Source organism: Halichoerus grypus, chromosome 11 (genome assembly GCF_964656455.1).
Source record: "Halichoerus grypus chromosome 11, mHalGry1.hap1.1, whole genome shotgun sequence".
NCBI lineage: Eukaryota > Metazoa > Chordata > Mammalia > Carnivora > Phocidae > Halichoerus > Halichoerus grypus.
Window position 1 is genome coordinate 57,403,844 of NC_135722.1, and position 16,572 is coordinate 57,420,415.

General features: G+C 44.8%; 1 protein-coding gene across 2 annotated transcripts in view; it reads right to left on the reverse strand.

The window, feature by feature from the left end:
- The window catches only part of TENM4 (teneurin transmembrane protein 4), a 2,958,785-nt gene that overhangs the window by 281,422 nt on the left and 2,660,791 nt on the right, over positions 1-16,572 (reverse strand). The window lies entirely within an intron of this gene.

A 16,572-nucleotide genomic window follows, 5' to 3' on the forward strand; every position in this document is an offset into this window, starting at 1 on the left:
GTTGCAGGTGTCTAAAACATTAGGATCCTCCAGTTCTAATAATCTCAGATAAAATAATTCTGTAACTTTAGAACATTAATATTCTGTGAGTTCCAAGATACACTAAGTCAGTAGGTTTTGACGCCAAGTTTCTACCACGTCAGGGTTCTGATTCTAAAAAAGTCCAGTGTTGTGAGCACACTCCCAACTCTTCAGAAGGAGAAGGTGATGGCCTGGGACAAGACCTTTGAGATCAGACAATTTGCAGTTCGATCTGTTGCTGGCCTTTAGACATGTGCAGTACATCATCCACAAGAGAGGGAACATAAGCACAGACATATAAAAGTATACAGTACAAGACAAAGCATCCACTTGACAGCAAGGGCTGCTTCTTTTCTTCCACCTTGACTGATAGAAGGCTGAAAACATAATCAGATCTATCCAGCTTTTCAAAGAGACTGAACCTTAGGAAACATAATGCAGCCCGGACATGTCATCATAAAATTCGGCAGAGCTTTAAGGGAGAGATGGAACAGAGAGCTGCTGATTTGGGGGGCGGGGGAGGAGAAAGCTTTTTGTGATCTATCTACAGAGAGATGCTGTCTCAGTTCACAGCCACCAAATCCTGCAGGATCCTGTAGGTTTCATGATTCTGATGTCAACCCCTGAGCCTCACCACGTGTGATGACATTTTATAGAGATGCTGTATATGCCATCTGGTTCATAGGAGAAATTTACTAAGAGCAGTTGAGATAGCAGGGATCAATGACCATGGTACCACCTCTGCATGACTCTGTGTTCTGGTTTCTTTACCAAAAAATCCGGGCTAGGATTCTCTTCAAAATCATCTAAACCGAGCCTTCCCGATTCACCTTGTGAGAACCGTCCCTGACACTACTTACACAGCACTCTCAGGTGATCAATCCTTTCTCTAGCCTTGATCTAGTGCTGCTATCACATTTGCCGTACTGTCTTTGCAGTTATCTGTACTTATGTCTCCCACATAAAAGTATATGGCATATTCTTGGGGCACAGTACATTCTTGGAGTGGGTTTTAGAGTTCAACAGGATTGGGGTTTGCATCATGACCTAGTCCCCTTTTAGCTGTATGATCTTGGGAAAATGACTTCCAGTTCGTTGTTAGTATGCCAGGCACCCCTCCCCTTTGACAGAGTTGTTGCGAGGACCAAAGATACCATATCTGAGCACACAATATGCATGAGCAAGTAGGGTCAGTGCTCACCAAATGTTCATTAAATTGAATGAAACCACCTCTTCCCCCCTCCCCGGAAGAACCTCATTCATGATTCTGCTTCCCTTGCAGTCCCAGTTTTGGAAAGATTTTGTCGACCAGGCTGCATTTATTAAGCAAATATACATTTATTTCCTCCTCTTTTATTAGTCAAAGACATCTTATAATCTCCAATCAGAGCTTCTGATGAGCTGGAGATAACCAGTACCATACCATGCTGAGTTGTTAGAATTTCAGACAAAAGTTAAGAAACACGATATGTTGTTCTAGGGTGCTAGTTACAGCCTCTTCCTGAGTAAATCTGTCAAGCTTTATGAAATAAATAGTTCCAGAACTAAGTAAATTGTTCTATCACAAACTTCAGAGACCTGAGGCTGGGAATAGCACAGTGGCCTGGCCTTCTGCCTGTTTCTTCTGCTTTCATCCACTCTCCAAGCCTCACTCACCTCAGGTCCTGGGGTAGTTCTGAATATTCACAGCCTGACATTCCAAGCACCTAACAAAGCGCCAGGCCCTTAGTAGGTACACAAGAACTCATGATGTTTCTGTGAGGTACAGATATTGTTGGAAACATATTAATTCCCTTCCTCTTATTCATCGGCTGCTTTTAATTTATGTGGCCCCAAAGTAGGGTGCACAGAACCATCCCCTGGGCACAAGAAAATATGAGAAATATTTATTTTTAAATCTCACTTGCTAATATCTGTTTTGTATATATTTTATAATGCATATAATCTATTAGCGCTTGGAACACATGTAATAAAATGCATTGCTGTACAAATTTGGCACCTACAGAAGCAAGGCAAGGTGGTATTAACAGTATGGGCTCGGGAGCCAGATCCTACATTTGAATTCCAGTTACACTACTAGCTAGCTCAATAGTCGTGACCGTGGGCAAGTTACTTCACCCTTTATGCCTCAATTTCTTCATCTATATAATGGAAACTAAAAGATAAAATAAAAAAGAACATCTATTTCACAGGGTTGCTTTGAGGATTAAAGGAGTTAAAACAAGTAATATGTTGAGAACAGTGTGGCAGCCAATAAACACCTAATAAACATTAGATGTGCTATGCACAAATATGTATATAGAAAGTGAGGGGCACTAACCTAATTTTATCTTTTCTCTTTTTAAGAGCCGTGCATGCTTCAAACACTGCTTCATTCCACAAACATGTGCTAGATACCCACTGACTGGGCTGGTGAGGGGCATACAGACTGTGAGAGACACGGTCGAGGAGGAGCCAGTGGGAGGAGTCACGTGGAGTCCTAAGCGTGGCAGTGGGACCTGTCAGAGTAGAAGACAGCCCAGTGCATGACTGTGAGATAACATCTCACCTGGAGGAAAGGAGAAAGGCTTTCTGGAGCCACAGAGCCTCCCAGTGGAAAGAGATGGAGGGATGAGGGCGTGAGCACCCTCAGCAGGGAGAAGACTACTCCAGCCTCAGGCCCTCATCCTTTGCCCGGCTTCCAGCAAGTTGCCCATCCCCCTTGGCCTCTTAAGTCTCGTGTGCTACCATTAACTTCTCACTGAGTCTGCTGAGACTCGCGGGGATGAACGCACAGCTCTACCTTTTGCCCAAGTTTGTCAAGTTGCACCACTTTAGGGGACTATTGACAGTGCATCTATTTGAATGGCACCCCCAGGAACACAACTATAAAGTTTGCCCGAGGTTTTGCCCATGCTGTTTTTCTCCCTGAGCACACCTTTTCCTCTTCTCTCTTCCCCATCACTACCACCCCACATGTCTCCCTAGCTCCCACTCATCCTCAGGGCCCAACCTCACATCACCTCCCTGGGAAGACTGTCCTGATGCCTCAAGCCTTGGTTTGGCACCCCCACTGCGTGCCCGCACAGCTCTGTGTACCTTCCCTGTGACAATACTTCCTGTCCTGTGGTGTTTACTTTCTGTGATTGCCCACTAGCCTGCCCGACTGGCCCCTTACCGTGCCCCCCAGGGCCTGGCACAGGGTCTGACGCATAGAAAGCACCCGTAACAACTTGTTACATGAAGGGGCGATGGAAGGAAGGAGTGTATCTTCAAGGCACTAAGGGTCTCTGTAAAGACAACAGTGAGAAAGAAGTCTCTGAACAGTAGGTTTAGGCCTTGAATACAAAGAAAAGGAGGTCATGCCTTAACTGGGAGTCATGGAAGTTTTTAAAGCAGGAAGGTGACAAGACCATGGCTGTGCTTTAGAAGGATCTGTTCTTTGAACTTAAGGCATCTGCTCAGCCACTTAGATCTCCTTTTTAAATGGCTCAGCTCAGCCAGGATGTTGGAAGTCCACGTGATCGCCTTCCCTGGAGGGGTTGGGGGGGCAGATGCATGTTTATGGAGGCAAATAAGGAAGCCTGATGCCAACAGACTATGGGATTAGGGTTTAGAGTTGCCCTCCCATGTATCCTGGTCATCAGCTGAAGGGGACCTGGTATTGTAGAATTTTCCACAGTGTCCACGGTGAAACGAGATGGAATGATTGGCCTGAACCTTCCTAGACTTCACTCCAACAACGAAGGGGCCAGTGAAGGGTAGAGGAGAGCCATCCATGTTTCCTGAGAGAAGGTCTCTGTGAGCCTAGTTCTAGCTTAGAGTGGATACTTCTCTTAGTCTCTGTTGTCTCCTTTGAAAACTGGAGTGCTAATACCCACTGCAAAGGGTTGCTGAGAGGATTGATGCTATGATGCTTGTAAGGAGCCCAGCAGTCTCATGGAAAGGGCTCAGCCAACACGGATTTTCTCTGCCATCCCGCCAGCTGTGGTCTTTTATAGTAAGAACAGGGTGGTTTTGGAGAATAAATGATGACAGATCTGCAAGCCTGCCAATGACACCTTTATCAATGCAGATTACTTGTCAATGTCATAAAAAGAGGAAAGTGTTAAGGAGGCAGCTGTGATTTATGAAAAGAACACACAACAAGGGAATTCTGAGATCTGCAGAGAGAACAATTTCCAGTTACATCTCTGTGTGAATCGATGGTAGCCCGCTTTAGCATTTGAAATGTAACCTATAACTAGGATAAGACAGTTCTCAAGGAAGAGCCTTCTAGCGTTCTGGATTCTAAGTGTCTTTGGAGTATGCCATGAGACTGAGGCGTGAAGGGCCAGCTGATGGACACATCTGTTACTCACATGAAATGTGAGACCATGAACAAAAGGCACTTTTTTTACACTTTTCTCAGCAGTCTTGAGAAATCCATCTAAACACCCAAACAGAATCTTATTAATCTATGCTAAACTGCATGTAGGGTATGATGGGGAAAATCACAGCCTACTGACACAGCGGGGAAGTGTGAGTCCCATCTGAAAAGCCAGAGCACTAGCTGTGTGCTGCACAGAGGGCATTTTCTCCCCAGGCAGTTCCCTGGATTACTGGAAGGGCCTCCTAATAACCTTTTACCTGGCAGCCCTGCATTTTAGAAGCCTGTATGTAAAACATTTAGCATAGTGCCCAGCATACAGCAATTAATAAACGACACCTAGAGAAAACCAAAACAAACCCTTAGACCTACACAGGTACCTCCTCCTGTGGAACCCCGAGCTGATGAATTCGTCCCTCCCATGAAGGCTCCTCTCTAGAAATACTCTAGTCCCTCCACTTAAAAACTAAATGCATTCCTTCTCTTCTCGTATGCTAACCTCACACCTATGTCTTCTTAACAGGGCAGCCAGTTGCTTCACTGAGTAAGTTAAGTCCTTCTCAGCTCTGAGCAAAGGATGGAAAACCGGGATCTCCTTCGGATAGAAGGTTTGGGGCTGCTGGAGGACCAGGAACTTAACTGCGGGCTGGCAAGCTGCTCACCTCTGTGTCCTGGCCTAGATCAGAGTCTCAGCTCAGAAAAGCTTTAAATAACTGGTTCCCATAGTTATCTGAAATGGATTGAAACCCGCTGCTGCAAAGGATTTCAAAGTGCTAGAAATCTGAATGAAGCTAGAGAGCTCGAGTGACCATCCATTCTGTTTGTTCATGACAGCCCCAATTTGCATCTGCTATCCTGAATGAATTAACAATAGTGCCCCACCTTTACTCTAAAAACATACTGACTTGGACAGTTAATTAGGTGGCTACCCTGTTTCAGGGCAGTATAGATTCAGTTCCACATCAGAGGCTGTCATCTGCTGCATGGACTAACGGCCGAGAGATCTGGGTACAGGTCAACAATGCGCCGCAGGACCGTGGCCAAGTCCTCTGACGGCTCCGGCTTCACCTTCCCTATTGGGGACTTAGACTAGAACACTCTAAGGTTCTTCCGTAGGAGTAACAGGAGTGCACACCTTGGGGGTTATTCTGAGGAGTCGAGGAGACTATAAACAGAGTGCAGGATCAAAATGATTTCAGTTACAACAGCAAGTCAATTTCTTCAGCACTGTAAATGCTCATAAAACATTTAGAGAATGAATAAATTTGTATGAATGCATTGGAAAAAGGACTGGCTGAAAAAAACCTTTAACAAGGGTTATCAATGATATCAGCAGCTTTTCATTTTTAAATATGATTTTATATCTTCAAATTTTTGTACAATGAGCACATATCATTCGTTCTTCTTATACTTTAAAAATTATTTTTAAGACTTTAGGAGAAAATGAAACAAATGTGAAAATACCAGGCATCTAGCAGGTGCTAAGATAGATGTTGGTTTTAAGTACAAACAATATTTTACGCCCTGATATTGGTAGCAAATTTGATATAGACTGATTTTTAAAATGTGAAAACCTTTTAACTGAGCAATTATACTTCTAGCAATTTACCCAAGAACATAATCATGACTTTTTAAAAGAATTACTTATAAGAATATTCATCACAACATCATTTGTAATAGTAGAAAGTAAAATTTTAAAAAAATGTTAAAAAGGAAAAATATCTTTAATGTTAAAAGTGCCTAATTGTGTAAATTAAGGCACAGCACTACAATGTCAATATGCAGACATTATCAGCCATGTTTGTAAAGAATGTTTAGGGACACGTGAAATAGGATATAAAAAACCATGAGGCAAAACTGTATAAAAGTAGTTCTGCCATGTGTTTATGTGTGTGTATGTGTGCAAGTTGCACAAAAATGTTGATGCCTGTCACCTTAAGGCAGTAGAATTATGAATGCATTTTATTTTTTCTTGATATTTTTCTATACTTTCCAAGTTTTTCAAGGAGCAAATGTGATAATGAGATTTAAAAAAAAGTTGTTTTAAAGAGGAGAAAACACACACACAGGAAGGTAGCAAAGACAACGGCTTCTGCTTTGGGTCCTTTGGGATGAGCGCGGCAGAGCTGCAGTCTGCTGGGCCCAGACTTGCTTTCTTTTCCAGCCTGTTAAATCTAGTGGGTCTTACTCCCCCGGCTAGGCAGCTCCCACTAAGTCAACTCTCCACTCTTCTCCTCAACAGTGGTTATTTTCAGAAGCAGGTCTGGGGCCATCTGTCTCTGTGACTTATGCTGGGAAAATGGCCTCTGGAAAACAGGACGCAGTAAATTTCTCAGGCTCAGCTCATTTGATCTCCATCCCTCCTCTTCATAGGTTTCTCAGGGCCATTTTTTGTTTTTAAAGCATTCACCAGGAAAGGAGCTTTGCTTTCACCTGTTTGCCTGGGGAGACCCAGTATCCTGGGGCCACTCCACCTCAACACTCAGAAGGGAGTGCCTTGGTCTCTTTGGTCTGCACTCAGGGGTGGTCAGCCAGTTTGGCTCCTTGTTTGATACAGATGTATTAAATGAGGACATTCGTTGGGTTTTGGGGTAATAACAGCTTTATTGAGATATAATTCACATACCCATACAAGTCACCCATTTAAAGTGTACCATTCAATGATTTTTAGGATATTCACAAAGTAGTACAACCATCACCACAGTTCAATTTTATTTATTTATTTTTATTTTTTATTTTTTTACCACAGTCAATTTTAGAATATTTTCATCACCCCCCTAAAAAAACCCCGTACTTATTAGCAGTCACACCTCATTTCCGTCCAACACCCTGGAGCCCTGGGCAATCACACAAATCTACTTTCGGTCTCTATGGATTTACCTCTTCTGGACGTTTCATATAAATGGAATCCCATGACATGGCTGGCTTCTTTCATTTAATATAATGTTTTTGAGGTTCATCCATGTTGTAATATGGATCAGAACTTCATTTCATTTTACTGCCGAATGACCCTGCGTTGTATGGACAGGCCACATTTTGTTTATCCACTCATCAGTTGATGGAATCTTGGGTCGTTTCTACTTTCTGGCTAATTCTGAAGGAGCTGCTACAAACATTTGTGTACAAGTTTTTGTGTGCACGTGCGTTTTCATTTCTCTTGGGTGGATACCTAGGAGTGGAAATGCTGGATCAAAGTAACTCTGTTCAACCTTTTGAAGAGCTGCTGGACTGTTTTTCAGTGGCTACACCATTTTACATTCCCACCCGCAGTGGTTGAGAGTTCCAATTCCTACCCCTCTTTCCAACACTTTTTATTATCTGACTTTTGGATTATAGCCATTCTAGTGGGTATGAAGGGGCATCTCGTTTGATTTGCATTTCCCGATGGCTATGATATTGATCATCTTCTCATGTACTTACTGACCATTTGTATATCTTCTTTGAGAAATGTCTATTCAGATCCTCATTTTAAAACTGAGCCATTTGTCTTCTTCTTACTTAGTGATAGGCCTTGATTCTTTCATCAAATGTTTATTTCGTGCCTATCTCGTGCCAGGCACTGGTCTAAGCATGGAGGCATGGAAGACAAAGTCTTGCCCTCAGAAGTCTTTCAGTAGAGGAGGAAAATCAACAAGTAAGCAAATAATCATACAGAACAAGATTGAGTGGTGGTAGATGCTGTGAAGGAAAGTCAAGTGCAATGAGAGGTTTGGAGTGATGGGATGGGTGTGCTATTTTAAGTAGGATATTCAGGGAAGGCCTCTCTGAGGAGGTGATATTTAAGCAGAGACATGAGACAAGTGAAGGAGTGAGCCACACAAACGTCTGGGGGAAGAGCTTTCCAGACAGAGGACCTAGCAACTGAGGGGCAGCAAGGAAGCCAGGGCAGGTCACCATGTCTCATCCCCCACCCCCATGTGAAAGAGCTTAAGCCAAAAGGGCATAAAGAAGCAATTACCATCCATTTCTATGGAAAAGTTTTTGAGCATTCCCAGACCCCGAAATAACCTCTCTTAGGCTTTTCTGATACCTTAGGACACATCTTGCTAATGGCGGCCCAGAATAAACTGAGAGGAAGCCCAGATGCCCACAGACACGGTTCAAAGCTCTGGCGGCCTGATGCTGAGCTGCTGAGGCCCCGGGGAGGAGTCTGGCGGCCACCCTTGCTGCTCAGGGTACACACTGCCTGGATAAGGGCTCTCACTGCAAAGCAAACTGAACCCTATTTGGCTTTTAGCCTTTTTTGGTAAAAGTGAAAGTCCTCTTTGGATTTCTTTCAGTGAACGAAAACAGGTAGTAATGTAGATCTTTCCATAAAAGTGAAGTGGTGTAATGAGAAGTTTGGAAAAGTGAGGGCTCCCCATATACATGGAGGGGTGTAAGGAGGAGAGTGCTAGGAAATGAGCCCTGAGAGGCTGCGAGGGTCCAGAAGACAGACGTGCAAATACCACAAACTGAAGGCCACCATGCCTATGTGTTTTTCTTAGTGAGTTCCCTGAGGGCAGGGGCTGGTCTTATCTGTATCCATATGTCCACAGCCCACGAAGTGACTTCATATAGGTATTCGCATAGGTTCTATAGGTTCATACAGGTTCTAGGTACCTAGAACCTACTGGAATCTATTTTAACTGACTCAGCTACTAATAAAAACAATACCTACATGTGAACAGTATTTACTTTATACTTTACACAGGATTTTCACATCCCTGATTGTATTTTATCCTCTCTACATTCAAGTGAGGTTCTGAGCATCATCCCCATTTTACAGGCAGAAAAACTGAGGCTAGGAGGGGTGATGTGACTTGTGCAGGGACATACAACTAGTAAGGGGCTAAGTGGGACCCCGACTTTGGGGAGGGGCATCATATAAGATCTGGATTTAGAACTGGTTATTGTGATTTGGGGCAGGTTGCTTCACCTTTTAGAGTGTTGGGATCTTCAGGATCTGAGCCTAATTTCCAGGGGTCCTGTGAAGAGTAAATAAGAGCAACCATGCATCTCTGGGACCTACGATGGGCAGATGATCAACAGTGGTAGCCAACCCCCACCTCCCTTTGATTACTAACCGCAGACGTACACCAGGCAGCCTCGCCATGTGAGGCCCTCATTGGGTACTGGGGATACAGAGCCAAGAGCAGCCCTTCCCCTGGAAGGGAGCCTGGTTGCATGGGTGAAAGAAACACATTATTTCATGGGAGAGAGGTAGGGGTGCCAGAGGAGGCGGATGAGCGTTGAGGGAGTTGTTGGGGGATGAGGGTGGGGGGGAATGGGAAACCCACAGAACTCCAATTGTCAACCACAGCCCCAGGGTTCTCACAGCTTCTCTGAACCTTTCCCAGTAGTTAGTCCAAAGGGGTTTAAGATGGTCCGTCCAGGTCAACTTTCTGTGGGATGTGGGGGAGGGGAAGGCATAAGGCAAGGTGGATTATCTAAGCCTGTCAAATCTGCCGGTGAACCTGAGCAAGGAACCCCTAAAATTTATGGCAGGCCTTGAACAATCTGTGGTCACAGAGTGCTCTGTTCAACAGAAAGGCTCAAGATTTGCACTTTTACACTGAGATTTGATTAAGAAAGTGCTTCCAAACAGCTGTTTTCAAAGTCATTTATTACTTCCTGGGTTTTAATATATGTATTTGTAATTCATACATACATACGTGTATATATGTAATTTCCCTATATATATTTCCTTCCCCGATTCAATTTACACAGCTGCAAAATTCCAGGCTCCAAGACAAAGGCAAGAGCACAACCTGCCTGTCAAGCTTCACTTCTACTCAAATACTGGCGGATGGTGGAGGAATTAAGTACAGAGGAAAGAGGTAAGAGGTAGGGAGCTGTGGAGGAAGAAGGGCCTAGTTGCTGGAGGTAGGGGAGGGAACTGATATTAATTGGGTACCTACTGTGTGTCCTTATATACATCACCTCAATCCTCACAACCCCTGCAGAGGTGTTAGATCTCTCCAAGCTGACAGATGCAGAATCTGAGGCTCAAGAGAGCCTGCTCAAGATTGCCTAGCTGGTGTGTGTGTATGTGGGGGAGGGGGGGCGCGGAACAAGCCTGGGTTCTGGGCCTTGTTTGGATGGACCTTAAGCCCACACTATCCCACTAAAATCACCCAAATAAATAATAATGAACAACACAAGAATGTGCATTTGTAAATCCAAGGGTTTACTTCCTTGATCTCTCATCAGCCATGCGGGGGGCCGGGGGGTGGGTGCTGGGCAATAACATTTAAAGAAGTTACACAGTGTGCTCAAAGCCACAGGGCCAGCAAATATGGAACTGGGCTTCCAACCCAGGCCACCTGAGCCCACCACTAGAATTCAATCTTCCATAGAGACTTAATGGGGGAGTCGAGATAAGTATCATCAATGAACTGGACAAAAATTACCCAGGAAAAAAAGATACCCATATAAAATAAAGCCAGGGCCATTTATCATTTGTGCAGTTCTCTGGGTATTGATTATATTTCAACAGAAAGTTTTTAAAAAATAACAGAAAATCCTATGGTATAAGCATATAGTGACCATATACTGAGAGGCATGTTCCTCACCTGGTTTTCCTCTCAAAATGCCCTGGTTCTAGACAGCTTTCCCTGACCTTGCTCACTGTACCAAAGCCTCTGCTCCCATTGGATTTCTACAAAGCTTTATGAATTTTTTTTTGAAAGCACAAACATAGTAAGGGCCAAGCTTTCTGGAAATTCCTCTACCATCACTCCAGGAAATTTTTGAAAAATCAAGGAAAGCAATCTCAAAAAAACCATGAAAAAAATCAATGAGGTGCAGGGGGAGAATGGACAGGTGGAGAAACGTCTGCCCAAATCTTGGCCCCCAGTGACCAGGTCTCCCTCAGATCAGACTGAGAATTTCCCCAGATGTAGATTCTCAAAGCTGGGGGCCCTTTAGGAGGTTTTAGGCAAACATTAGAAGAAAACCGTGCTTGTTTTTATCCTAAAATACACTCTGTGCAGAAAGGAGCCTTTGAGATGAGAGAAGGGGAAGGAATGAACATTTACCAAACACCCCGTGTGCCACGCACTGTGCTAATTACCTCGCACGCACTCTCCAGCGTAACGCTCACAGCAAGCATCATTCACTCACTCAACAGATCACTGAGGGGCCCCCGCACGGCAGGCTCCCTGCTAGGTGCTGGGGACACACTGGAAGCAGAGGCAGGGAGAGCTCCTGTCTGTATTGGTTTCCTAGGGCTGCCATAACTGAGCACCACAGACTATCTTAAAACCGCAGGAATTTACTGTCTCGCACTTGTAGAGGCCAGAAATCCAAAAACAAAGTGTCAGGAGGATCGTCCTCCCTCTGAAACCTGTAGGGGAATCATTCCCTGCCTCTTCCTGGCTTCTGGCAGTTTGCTGGCAATCCTGGCTGTTCCTTGGCTTGTACTTGCCCATTCTAATCTCTGCCTTTGCTGTCACATGGCCTTCTCCCCATGTGCGTCTCTGCCTTCACAGGGCTGTCTTCTTGTAAGGACACCAGTCAGATTGGCTTAGCAGCCCTCCCTACTACGGGATGACCTCGCCTGACGAATTACATCTGTAACAACCCTATTTCCACGTATGATCACATTCTGAGGTACCAGGGGTTAGGACCTGAACATATCCCTTTGGAGGGGACACAAGTCAACCCATAACACTGTCCTTGTGGAGCTCACAATATAGAAGCCCTCTTTTGCATATGAATAAGTGGAGGCACAGAGAAGCCAAGTGACGTACTCAGGATCTACAAATCACAACGCCAGGTCTGACTCCGGAGCCCATACTGTATCTAGCCACCACCCTGTCTTGCCAGCATGGGCTTTCTTCAGCTGGTGGTCATTTATATAAAAGGAGCCTTTGTGCACATCATCTCTTCTAGTCCCGTGACACCTCTATGATGTAGATACTACTGTTTCCATTTTACTGACCAAGAAAATGAGCTCCAGAAAAGACTGAGCTCACTCAGTTCTCAAGAGGAGGAGCAGGATTGAACCCAAGTGGGTAGACTGTACTCATGTTTTTGCAGCCATGCTGAGATCAGTGGTATTGTGGTGGGAAACTGGACCTCAGAAATGGCACCAGAAATCAACACTAGTTAATGAAAAGGCGCTATCTCCAAGGCTGCCCAGAAGGCTGGTCACCCTCACTGAGGGCATTGGGTTGGAAAAGAAAGAAAAGTGTTGGCTATTTTGGTTTCTCTTTTGGTCCGGGGAGAAAAGAGTCTGTATTTTGGAGGTAAAACCACTCAGGGTCTCAAGCCCAGGAATTCAGAACCAGCCAAACGCCTTGGATGGCAGAGTCTGAACTCTGCTGACACATGGGATTTCTTGCTTTACGGAAGGGCGGGCACTGGGCGAAGCTTGGGTATAAAGCTTCTCAGGCATTTCTTGGGAAGAACCTGGGAAGCAGCATACCTTGACTTTAGTGCTGGCACACACAGACTGCATTTGCCTCGGATTTCATGTTGGTGGGGAAATGAGGGAAGAGACAGGTGCCTGCAGGATAGGAAAGCATTGGGGATGTTCTGACCTCCAGAGTCCAGCGGTCTGTGGGGCTGGGAGGGTGAGCTGGTCACAGGACACTGGCATATTCAGAGGAGGGGAGTGCCACCCTCCTGGGGAAGAAGGCGAAGCCCCCCCTCCCCCCGGAGTGTGCTGCCAACTCGATCCTGCCACTCAGTTCTCAGTGACCCCACAGGGGACTGCAGCCAGCACCCCAGTAGAGTCATGGACGGGTATCTGACTGGGTCCTGCTTGCCTTTGAGAATCCCCAGAAGAGGCAATTACCCCACGGCGCTATGGGAGTAGGGAACACAAAGAACAGATCCTTAATTGAGACCTTGAAGTACAAAGGCACCTTCTTATAGGAAGTGATGTTTAAGTAGAAGCCTAAAGGTAAACCAGGAGTTGGCCGGATGGAAGGGGCATTGTGTGTGGTGTGTGCATGTGTGTGCACGGGGCTGGGCTGGTTTCAGAGTCCTGGGCAGAGAGAACTGCAGGTGCAGAGTATGACCAGTCGGGTATGTCTGGGGGAGAGGGCGGGGAACTGGTAAACAGCTGAGCTGGACAGAGGAGGGTTTCAGACCATGTACAGGCCTCTGGGAGAATCCGAGAATCCAGGGCCTGCTCTTCCTCCCGGGGCTCCGGGACCCAGCATCTGGTAGCAACTAGGTTGTGTCACCTGAATTAAGCCGCTGAACTTCTCTGGGTCTCTTCAGCTGAAAATTACTACAGTCACACGGGTTGCCCCCTCAGCTCTCTTAGAGCTCCAATAATGAAAACTAGCAAGACCGATTTACGCTCTTCCACTTAATCCTCATATCAACCCTCAGAAGTTCTCCTTATTACCCCCATTTAGTAGACGAGAGGAGAGAAGTTCACAGAAGGTTAAGTGACTACATTTTCTCAGTCTTTGGTTTTCTGAAAGGAACTGCCCTCAGGCTTTCTGCCCTAATAGCTGCATCTTTTGCTTTCCGAGGACTTTCACGCAGGAGAAAAGGATGACTGGTTCATAGCAACAGTGATAATAACAGTTACCACTGTTGGGGACTCTCTCTTTGCCAGATGTTGTACCGAGCTGCGTAGAGACATGCGTCCACTGCATCCATTTGAATCCTCACAGCGATCTTATGAGGTAGGGACCTTGGTCACCCCCATCAGCGATGAGGACACTCGGCCTTGCAGGGGTCAGTCAGCTTGGCCAACGTCACACAGCCTGAGCTCCAGATCACTTCTCTGTGAAGCTTACGAGGAGCAAAGCTCTCCTAGTCCTACCTGCAGGTTTACACAAGAGGAACCAGGGCCTGGAGAGGTGACAGAATGAGCCCAAGGTCCGACAATCAGGCAGCCGAGGAGGTGGTTTTGTGGCATTAATATCAATGACAGTACCAGGGCGGCCTAGCACAGGGATTGGAACACAGAACCTTTTTGATCCTTGCTTATTCGGTAGATGTAAAATATCTTAAAGTTATTTTAATATTCATTCCTTTATTAGAGCTGGAGCATTTTGTAATGTTTATCAGATATTTATATTTAGGTATCTGTGAATTGCCACATGGGTATTTGCACATTTTTTTTTTCATTTGGTTGTTCATGTTTCCACTTTATTGATTATCAGACATTCTGTATGTTAAAAATTAATACATTTTATATAACGCAAATATTTCTCCAGTTTCCTTTGACATCGCTTATGTTGTGTTGTTTCTTCTTGTCATGCAGAAATGCTTACCTTGCATTTCTCAGTCTTTTTCTTTATGGCTTCGGGGTTCAGTGAAGATCAGCAAACTTCCTGAATTGTTTTCCTGTCATCAGATCCCCCCAGGCTCGCTCCGGGTCCAGGGGCCAGCACAGAGGCGCACACAGACAAAACAGGGGCACCACCCTGTGCTCCTCCCATGTGCTCTCAGGAGACCCTCTGTTTCTGATGGGGCCTTTTCTTTCCTTCCAGGTCCCTAGCCTCCCTCCAGAGTGTAACTGGAGAAGGATACAATCCCTTCGGAAAATTTGATTTTCATTTTGGATATACTAAGAGCAATCCCCTCTTCTGTGCTCTTTGTCCTCTCGGAATAGAGATGCAGGGATGTTGGGGCAGAAAAAAGGGGATAAAATTTGGGGTTTCCAGGAAATTTTAATTTGGCTGTTTGTTGAAGGAATGAATTGAGATTTCTGAAGGTTCTTTCAAACTCCAAAGATATCTCTAACAGTCAAATGTTATAATTTTTCAGAAGGAAGAACACTGACATTAATCAAACACTTACATTCCAGACACTGAGCTAAGTGCTTTTATATCTTATTCTCCTAAAAGTTGTATCCCTCTGTGGTCATAGGGAGGACCATCCTGCTTTCAAGTGAGGGGGCTGTCATTTGGGGAGCTTACATGGGAACCTGTCACATTGTAAGTGGATCAGGGAACCTGAATACAGGTCTCCTGGCTCCTGGCATAGTGGCTTTGGGCTCCGGAGTCAGTGGGCAGAATTTGTCTCCAGTCTTTGGGTTACTGTCAATTTGATCCTAAGCAAACCACTTAGCCTCTCTGAGCTCGGTATCCTCAATTGTCAAATGGAGATAAAATTATGTTTCCTCATATGGGTTCTGAGAGGGTTAAATAGGAAAAAGAATATAAAACACAGTCTAATGCTTGGCCCACAGAAAAGGCTTAATAAATTTCAGGAATAATAATAACAAGAGCAACAGCAAGAGCTAATTTATTGTTTCCTCTCTATCACATCTCTATCATCAGAGTATTCCAGCTGGATACTTTTGTATTCTTAGCCTACTCTGTGATGAGGATGATATAATAACAGTGCTGCTCATAGCAGCTTTATTCATAAGAGTCCAAAACAATGCAAAATGCCCATCAACAGGTGAACTGATAAATAAACTGTAGTATATTAATATAATGGGAAGCTCCACAGCAACTAAAAAGACCTACTGGTAAATGCAACAACATGATGAATCTCACAGATTTTCAGAGATTCATTTACGTTATGTAAAAGAAGCCAGATACAAGTATACACGGTGTGATTATTTCTATAAAATTCAAAAGCAGGCAAAACTAAGCAATATCTATAGAAGCCACCGTAGTCATAGTCTCAGGGTGGGTAGATGTGCGAGGGAAACGTTGATGAAAATGTTCTCTATCTTGATTAGGGTTATGGCTACAGAGATGGCGACGTCGTAAAATATCACCTAGCTGTATATTGAAGTGCATACTTAAACACTTTAAGGTATGCAAGTTAGTCCTCAAAAAATTATTAAGGGGTGCAAATAAAAATGCAAATCTGGAAATATGATCGAGTGAAAGTACTCAAAATAATAAAGCTGGTAGTTACTGTCACAGGCCAATTTCTGTACCGCAGGCACTGTGTGAGGCACTTCGTGTAGCCAGTCTCATACAATCTCACAGCAGCTTTGTGAACAGGTACTATAGTTGATAGACGAGGAGGCTGATGGTAAGACAGGTTATATTCTTTGCCTCAGGACACTCACCCACATAAGGCCAGGACTTGGCCAGGTCTGGGGGTCTCTATCAGCTGTGCTATTACCCTGACAACACAAGAAATGCCCATGTAAGTTGTGGGAGCCAGCCTCCAAGATGGCCCCTGTTGATCTTCACTTTCTGATGTTCTCTCCCATGCAGTAAAGCTGAGCTGGGATACCAATGGCATATGTGGAAATACAGAATGTGACTTCCAAGGCTAGGCACTAA